At 39.4% G+C, this 8,135-nt stretch overlaps 1 protein-coding gene across 1 annotated transcript in view; it reads right to left on the reverse strand.

Moving 5' to 3' along the window:
- Positions 1-8,135, reverse strand: part of LOC141014486 (cadherin-18) — a 95,578-nt gene that overhangs the window by 40,330 nt on the left and 47,113 nt on the right. The gene's annotated exons all lie outside the window — the stretch shown is intronic.

The following is an 8,135-nucleotide window of genomic DNA, read 5'->3' on the forward strand; positions in this document are numbered from 1 at the left end:
CCTGAAATATATAATAAACACCACATTATTGTTTTGACAATGAAGGCATCTATACATAGGAAAATAAATGAAACACTTAAATCATGGATCATTGGATGACTGACCCAGTAAATGATCATTTATTGCAATTATTCTGTTCTAGGTTTCTAACTCAAACCTTGACAGCTTGAATTTCACAAAAAAAATTTATTGGAGTGAATTATTGCAGTTTCATGATTTCCTAATTTCACAAAAGTGGCAGCTATAGCTGTGTTATACAATAGGTCATTTCCCTCTTTCTTTCTTCTCGACTCTATAGACAGAAACTAATCCACTCGCCTCAGGCAGAATAATCATTAAAAGTGGGTCAAGGAGCAGGGCAGCCAACAGTATTAAGATCCAGGGGATCTTAGGTTACACATCATCTGTCACACTGAGTAGTAGCTGAGGTCCTATAGACTGCCTGTGAAGCCAGACTCATCAGCAGTGAATCAACAAAAAGGGGAAATTATATTTTATTAATAGCACGATGGACCAGAATGGATTGGTAATATATAACTATCATAGGCAACAGACATAAAAGAAGAGTGATATGAGCAGAAGGAGTCAGTGTTCTGCTGAGAACTGCATTGGAGAGCCGAGTTCAAGTCTGATGATTTTGTAATCGCCACAATGTAACCTTTAAAAATATAAACTTGACAGGGTGATGAAATTTATGTGAATGAGCTATGAATAGAGTTCCTCCTGCAGCATCCACGGTGGTATGAGCAAACCTTAACCTATTGATTTCTCCAGTTCAAATTTCTCTAGTGGCTGATGCTTCTAGACTTTTTCCATAAAAAGGACAGAATCAGTTGACTGGTTATAAAGGAGTGTTTCAATGTAAAATGTCACACGGCGCACTCTGTGTCCTCAAATGCCTCTATAAGGCTACGCAGAAACACAACCTGTTGGATATTGTGAGATAAAGCGAAACTAGATTTAGACACTGTTTTGTACTTTAAAGCATATTGCGGGGGTTCAGTCTTTCTTTGTACCGACTCTGATGGTGTCTAATACTCATATGGTGTCATTTTGTGTGTATTAGTTCTGCCTGTAAAAGAACAACCGTTAAGTGGGGCACCAGCAAGACAGACAAGATGTGTAGCAAGGATTTATTCCAAGGATATCAAAGCAAATAAATTTACTTTGCCAGGTAGATTCCTCCCTGACACAATATAAAAATACTTTACAACAGCTGCGTTTGCATTTTATTCCCAATGGCTTTTTCCCATTTAATTGTTCATTATTAGAATTGGTTTGTGATTTAAAATAATGGTGGTTCATATTTTATATAGTTTTTAATTAAATGGGAGTCAACTGACCTTTCAGTTGGTGAATTATACGTTGGTACATCCTTCTTATCGAAGCGCTAAGCAGACAGTGACAGACTGTACTGTATGCTGTCTGAACTCTGAGTCAACAGGAGAGATTAACATGCTGCTCTCTCTATTGGAAATGCCAAAACTATGAGCTAAATGCACATAAATAATAAACACTGGTGTTTATTTTGTGACTACCAGCATTTTCTCTGATCTCAATGATCAGAGCTAAAATAAAACAGTAAGGGCAATTTCTTCATAATAGACTAAATATAGGTTTTAAATTGTACATTTAAATAACACAACTTTGATCATCAGTATTTTGAAACATTAAAGGGCATGTATGTGGAACTTAGTAGAATCTAGCAATGAGGTTGCAGATTGCAACAAACTGTACACCTTTGGTTTCATGCTCCCTGACGGTGTTAGCTAAAAACATGACAAATGTGAAAAGCCCTTTCTTGAGCAAGTGTTTAGTTTGTCCATTCTGGGCTACTGTAGACATTACTGCAAAACAATCAGACACCGTGGAAAAGTTTGTTTGGCGAGCTTTGTGGAAACGTTTTTTTGGGGGTTTGTGGCAACCATGGGACATCTGCAGTCATGTTTTTGGTGACCAAAACAGATATTTTAAGCCAAAACATGTCTTCCTGACCCTAACCATGTTGTTATTGTGCCTTAACCTAACCAGAGCATAGGCACAACGTTGTAAAAAGAAAGAAAAAAAACATTGAAAATTGAACCTACAGAAACGTAAAGTTGCAATATAAAGAAATGAAAAGTTTAACTCATCTGTGGCTTTACAGAACCTTCACTTTGCCAACATTTATTCTGGCTATTGGCTTGACATTAATGAAGATATAAGTTTGAATATTTTATTCCATTTCTGCCAATAGATCCTCCTAAATATTTCACACTGGACCTTTTAAACTCAAAGATTTTAATCTTACCCTACAAAACAAAAAAAACAAAAAATAGAAACGTTTGATCGGACTCATGGTGGAAGCCTGTCAAAAACCTATAATGTCCGTCCTTTATCTTCCCATTACCTCTACATGTTAGACAAAGCATTTTCTAGCACACTGTGCCACACTGTTCTTTTCAAATGCCAGATCTCAGCATGGATCTGCTGCTTTTCTTGGTTTGAAAACTAAAGTGCTTGTAGCCACTTTCTTGTAATGATGCAGGCTTAGTCTTTTGTTATTAACTGGAGTCTTAGCATTACTTAACCTGGGGTCCTTGAGACACACAGACCTTGGCAATTGGCCACACTTTCCATTAAAACAACACCAAGACAGACGAGCTGACCTTTCAAGTCTCTTATTACCCCTTTACTCATGGAGGCACATCGCTCCTGAACAATATTTCACAGCTCTGGGTTTAGGAACATTGAGCACAACTATGAGGTTTTCTGTCTCGGCTTTGGGAATTCCACAGTCGTCCACAACAGTGAAGATGATCTGCTGTCAATCATTTGTCAACAGGCAAACACATGAGAAGCCCCCGACCATTCAGGAATGAAGAAAACACCCAACAGGAAAAGAGATTTGTGACCACATAGGAATGTGCAGGAACACATTCAGAGCCGATGTAGCTAAATTACAAGCATACTCACTGAACTGCATTAAATCTTGAACGAAATTCTTTTACAATACAGAAAAGGCCACAGGGGTATTATTTGGAAAGTGCAAGTACCTGAAAGGTATGTCAGTGCTTTGACATGAAGATCGCACCCCTGAACTCCCTCTCCTGACCACTTCTGAACCGTAATACCTCAGATAGTCTCCCCTAAATCTCTATGGAGCTCGTCAGTTAATTTAGAAAATAATTGAGAGAGAGCTGACTTCCTTGAACCTGGGCCCATTTGACACAGTGAGGTGGTTAGCCTTTTCCTCAACCTCCCCAGTCTATTAGAGTTGATACCATCACACTATCCACCTCTTTGTCTGGCTGGAAACTTCTAAAGGAGGACAATCTCCTGGGTGAACAAAAAGGATTATAGGAGATTACTAAAGCGCTCTTCAATCTCCAGCTTCAGGAATCTTGGTTTTTGGTCCATCCAATACGATGTTATCCCTGTGCGTCTGCACTCTTAAAGCGTTTCTGGATAAAAAAAAAAAAAAAAAAAAAAAAAAAAAAAAGGTAGATAACACCAACAAAAGCAGCAATAAAAATCATAGAAATCATAAAAGTAGACCTTTTCCTTTGACTTTACAGGGACTTTTCTGTTTTTACTTGGTATGATATCTGATTGAGAATAATTGGTTGGACTGCTACATCATGACTGATTCACGGTGACAGCTTTTTCCTTGATCTAACCAGTGGTTAGACTTAATCCATGAACCGCAAAAAACGTCTTGATCTGTGTCAGCTCCTTCAATAAACTCGAACGCTCCCAAATCCCAGATCAGCAGAGAAATTAGCCTATTTAGGATGCAAAAGGGACCTAGTGGTTCTGCAGTGTGGTGTGTCTTTGCGTCTGTGTGTGAGCGAGTACAGATGCGAGGTAGGGTTGGAGGGGCATTCGACTATGAGACTCAAGAGGAACAACCTTGATGTCTCTGCGGGTAAGTGACAGATGCACAGTAGTGATGGGAAAGACAGGAGTTACGACCCGACTATAAAAAGGATAAATGCAGCCGCCGTCTAAGATGTACTTTTGCTGAGATATAGAAAGCTCTTAATAAAAGTGCCAGCTTGCACTTTTGAAATTTGCAAACCATGTAATCAAGTAAAGCCATTTCAGCGAAAGTTCTCAGGACAGTTAGCACATCACTTAGCAAATAGAACTAGTCTGGTGATGTGGCAAGCTAATATTGTAATAGCACTCGGACAAAAATTGACAGAGCTTTACCTGAGTAAACCTGTCAAATGTACAACCAGGCACCATTTCTAACTGTTATCCCGTGATTTACATTCAGTGAGCTGAGAAAGGTAATGTCTATGCCTAATACGCTGCTGTCCTTGTGTGCCTGCTCTTGTTATAGACCACAATCCCCAGACAAGTCACAACATGCGCAGCAGGTAGGGGGCTCAGGGTCCTGACACCTTGCCAGGATTCAAAGCTGTTGTCTGTGTAGCAAACCTCTCTTGACCATCCAGCTTTAAAGGTACAGCTTGACATTTTGGGGAATACACTTGTTCAGTTTCATACAAAGTTAGCAGAGGAAATTGATACATACATAATCTGATATTGCTGTGTATGTGTTGCTCCTGGAACATCATGATAATTGTTGCTCTGGGACCATCGTTGCAACTGATGGATCATGTTTTTATAATGTCATCACTTAGCAACTTGGAGAAAAAGTGCACAAACGTAGCCAAGTGGGAGATGGTGTCCTTTTAAACAGATGTTTAATATTGTGACAGGCTTTATTTGACCCAAACCATGTTCTAAACCTAACCAAGTGTTTTTATTATCTAAACCTTACTGTGTATTGTTGTTGCCTAAACCTAACCAAGTATTTTTGTTGCCTAAACCTAACCAAGTAGTTTTGTTGCCTAAACCTAACCAAGTAGTTTTGTTGCCTAAACCGAACCAAGTAGTTTTGTTGCCTAAACCTAAGGAGGATTTTTATTGCCTGAACTTACCAAACAGCAACAGACAACTGAAAAGAAACGGAATGTATGGATTAGACACACAAATAATGACGTGATAGAGAGCTGTTGAAGGGCTGAGAGACAGATTTTTCTTTATCTTTGGACAGAGTCAGCAGTTTCCAATCATTATGTTTAGATAAACTCATCCCCTGCTGAGCCTAACATCATATTTAACATAGAGAGATGAGATCTGTATCAATCCTGTCATCTAACATAACTCTCAGTAACAAGACAAATACACATATTTATTCCGACCATATTCCTCTAAATTCATTTCTAGAAAATCATAAATTAAGTCCTGTTTACTGGTCATGAATACAGCTGCCTCCATATGCAGTAACTCTGGGTCGAAATGGAGTGCCATTATAGGTACTGAATCAAGAGTCTGCAGGTTTTCACTTCAGCTACATTCTGCACCAACAAGATTTCACTGATTAGTGAAAGCGCCTTCGTTGCTGTAATGTGCAGTTGGAGCGGAAACCTGCAGAGTCTCAGTGCTTCACTAACCAACAAGTGGATAATCTATACCCTCCTCTGAATTACATTTAACTGTGCTTTATATAATGTTACGGACGCAATCCAATTTTGATTATGCTCAAATCTGCACAGGGTTTGAGAGGTTTGAACAAACACATTTAGAATTTTGTGTGGCATTTTTGATCGTAATAGTCTTTATTACGTGGCATACATATGAACTAATTGATTTCAAAGATTGAAGCTATTCAACCATTCATTCATCAATTCTCATTTGTACACTCTGGTGAACGCTGGCTGCTGGAATGTTGGTTTCTTGGTAAATAGTCATCAAATCATCACCTAGTGCACAGCTACTTCATCTTAATGGGACAACTCTGCCATAACCAGCGGCTATAATTTGGAATTTGCTCTGAGCTTACTCTTTTCATGAATCAATTACTTTTTCATAAATGATAATAAATAAGACTAACCATTCTCACCATCAAATTGGGTTCTCTTAATTAGTAATTCCAGCTAATTTGTAGCACTATTAAGATGTCAGACATTAATATAAAAAATATTGGTCCGTTGGAATGGCTATGATGGAAATGTAAATCTCTTACACCTTCATATAATCTGTACGGACTCAGTGGATTGTTGGAATTACATCTCATATTGCTAGGATGAGCAACAATCTTATTAAGTACCAAAATGTCAGTCACTCATGAGTTCTTACAGACAACTATGTCACTCTGTGTAAAACTTTAGAGACATTATTCATGACAAAGAATTGTAAGGCCATACAAAACATTTTGGAATATCAGATTAGTGTCACGCAGTGCAGAGCAGACACATTTGTTTTCTTCTGCCCACATATTTCCCCTCAGGTCTTCCATCATTATCTGTTGCATCAGTTATATTTCTGTCTTTACAGACTCTGTGTCATGCTCGTTTATTTCTTCACCGAAGTAAATCTAATCCTAAATTCCTATCCCTCCCTTATTTTTGCATACGATGACACCATCACTGATGCATCAATTACAGTTAACATCCATGATTGAATCTTATTTCCAGTGGAGACTTGCGGCTGCCTTAATCCTTAATAACTCGGCATCATTTCGTGTAGAGCTATTAACATGTCTGTCTTACAGTATATATAGTTATATTTACTATTATGGACTTTGGAGAGTAACTGTGTCTTGGCCATTCACAAACAGCAAGACAACAATAACTTACTTTTCATTATTTTTCTAAAAAGCATTTCAATTCTGCAAGGCACAGAGAGTCAAGGGGATCTTTGTTAAAAAGCTTTCAGGAGCTGAAACACAACTTAATGATTGCATTGCCAAAGCAGCCTGTTACACAAGCCCTTTATCCTGTTCAAAAGGATGAAAACTGCTCTGCACTGTGACAATGGTCAATTTAACACAATTTCCAAACAGTTAGACAGGTCTGTCATTCCAGTCACTTGTGGGTTTGAGATGATCAAACCCTGAAGCCGGGGAGGTAGAAACAGGTAAAACTGTTCACTTTGTTCCTTGCTGAGGATTTGGGTCAAGTCTGAGACGGTCCTTTGGGGATTCCTTCAGCACCATATGTGCAGGCCAAATGCTATCATTACCCTCTGTCCTTAGATGATCTTCCCTTCTACCTCATGGGTCTTGTAAAATCTGTCACTGCTGTATCAGGCCACCGGATCAAGGTCAAATGGGAAGAGGTGCATTTGTCCATTTGCGTGTGCGTTGCGCTTGCATGTGTGTTCTCTTAATCCTGCTAATAATACATGAACGGTGTCTCTAAGCATGGTGGGAGCCAGGTACATGTCGATATGAGGAGGTGTTAGCAAGCTAATGCACTGTCGGACAGATGCAGGAGCAGCTTCAGCTCCCCAGTGTGGTGCTCAATTGTGGCAGCATGCCAACGCGACTGCTTTAAGACTTGGGTTTAGCATATTAAAGATCACATGCAAGTGCAACTCCCTCCATGTGCACATTTTCCACTGACCGCTGGAGTTCCTTGTCCTAATTTGAGGGAGGAGGGTGGTTTGCCAGCGGCGAAAACAACTGCCGACTTGTATAAATTAATATGTGTGGGTGGAATAGTGCTGTGCAGAGTGCAGCTGGCTAGGCCTTCGATCACATCCCTACTCCTCTGCGCGCCCCATGCTGAATTACAATGCAGACAAGATGCCGAGTCAGCTCAAGCAAAACAAGCCATCTGATGTATCCAAAAAGCTCTCTGCATATAGAAAAGGAAAGAAAATCACTGTAATAATCACTTTTCTACAATCAAAACATGATCCAAAATAGATTACAATAGACTACAATAATGTATAGTTGATAGAACAAAATATGTGGTGTTGTGTGAAAAAAAGCCCAGCTTTCCTTCAAAAACTGGCATTGCTCCTGCCTCACCACATCGCTGTGAAATTGCTCCATCAATCCCTACTGCCTTTCCCTCGAGGTAAAGTCAAAATATTCAGCAATTCATTTGTGTTGCTCATTCAGCAAAGAATTCATGTTTTACATGGGCGGTACAGTCTCAAAGGGGCCAATAGTTGTTCCAGACAGCAATGAATCAATTCATACAAGTGGATTGTTGTTCATGTTAACCGACAGCAGCAGCAGCAGCAGCGGCAGTGGCAGAGGCAAGCATGCAAAAAATAAAGAGACACACGTGCACGTACACACTCCTTTGCAAGACAAAGAGAGATCAGAAATAAACAGACACGCACACACA

Source organism: Pagrus major, chromosome 19 (genome assembly GCF_040436345.1).
Source record: "Pagrus major chromosome 19, Pma_NU_1.0".
Classification (NCBI taxonomy): Eukaryota; Metazoa; Chordata; class Actinopteri; order Spariformes; family Sparidae; genus Pagrus; species Pagrus major.